Here is a 1,608-nt window from a genome sequence, read left to right as displayed (position 1 = left end):
ACCTGCCCCGCTGGGTTTGCAGCGCTGTGCTCAGCAGGCCCCTGCGGTTTGTTGTCCCGTGTCTGTTGGAACAAGGGCTGAGCTGTGTGTCCTTGCAGGAAGTTGCTTCAACTCTGAGCCTCAGATAAGTCAGTCATCTGTCCAACGGGGATGCTGATAATACATAGTCTCTCATTGGTTGACACCAGATAGCGGCTGTAAAGTGTGAAGCCCCAGTGGTCCTAGGACTGACCCAATAAATGACAGCCGTGGGGGGAACAGTGAGCTACACGCCCCAGCTGGGCTCGGAGAGTCTCTGATTCGGGCAAGATTGGGCTTCTGGTATTTTTTCCCTTCCCTATATCATATTCATCTTTTCTGCACTATCATCCCTTCTCTCTTCACTCAGAGCCTGCAACATGCATTCATTCAACACGAATCTTGATTTTAGTGGCTACTGTGTGGCATTAAAAACTCTCGCTGAGTATGGGGCACCCCAGGGACATTGCCCAGGTGGTGCCAGCTCTACCTGCACCCTGCCAGCCTGGGCCCCTGCCAGCTCTGGCCGCCGACTCATTGCAGTAACTCACTTCCTGCCTCAGTCTCTCCATCTGTGCATGGGGATCAGAGGCCTCCTCTCATCTCCTGGGACTGGCAGAGGCATGAGTCAGATAACGGTGGGGAAAGCCCGGAGAAGCAGAAGGAGGCTCTTACTGGAGCCAGGGCCTGCCTGGCTGATGCAAGGTTTGGGTTTTTCGTGTAATCCAGCCCGTGGGAGCGGGATGGCGCAGGGAATGTGCTTAGCAGGGAGAGCACTGCCTGTCCCCACCGCCTCCCCTCCACGGACACACCAGACAGCTGGGGTGTGGGGACACAGCCTCAGCCCAGGAGCCTAAGAGGCTGGGGCTGGTCCAGGGTCTGCCTCCCCCAGCGCTGGGACCACCAGCAGGTTTGCCATCCCCTGGATCTGTCTGCCTTTTCTGTCAAGTGGGGGTCATGCCATTTCCCTCGCTGGGCTGTTGTAAAGTACCCCCACCCCACTCCAAATCAGAGGGGCCGTGACGGCTGGTAGGGGCTCAGGGTGAGAGAGGAGGCAGAGGAAGGCAGCCTCAGTCGAAGTCTTGGCATCTTCTCATCACCCAGACGAGTCTCCAGAGGCCCCTCCTGAAAGAGTCAGAGCTCAGGGTACCCTCATCCAACGTCAGACATACAGACCACGGCCTACACCCCATAATTCACCGCGTTTCCCTCAGACTTGGGCCCAAAGCGGTCTCTACCGTATGCTCGCTATATGATGTTGAGCAGGATACTTATTGTCGTTGGCCTCCATTTTTCCATGTGTAAAAGGGGGATGGTGATGCTTCTGTGTAAGGCCGTTGTGAAGATGAGAGACAACGAGGTTAATATGAAGTGTTCATAACAGTGGTCATTGTTGTTGTAAAATGCAGCTCCTGTCCCCTCTGCCCCTCACCTTTACCTACCAAGGAGAATATTATCGTCTTGGGTCTTTGGGACAAAAATGTACTGAAAGAAAAAAGAAATGTGTACTGAAATCTTCAGGGTCCTTTTGTTTGTTAAAAGCTGATAGCCTCGCCTGGTCGGTGTGGCTCAGTGGTTGAGCATCAACCT

Source organism: Myotis brandtii, unplaced genomic scaffold (assembly GCF_000412655.1).
Source record: "Myotis brandtii unplaced genomic scaffold, ASM41265v1 scaffold190, whole genome shotgun sequence".
Lineage (NCBI taxonomy): Eukaryota > Metazoa > Chordata > Mammalia > Chiroptera > Vespertilionidae > Myotis > Myotis brandtii.
This window is presented reverse-complemented; position numbering follows the sequence as displayed.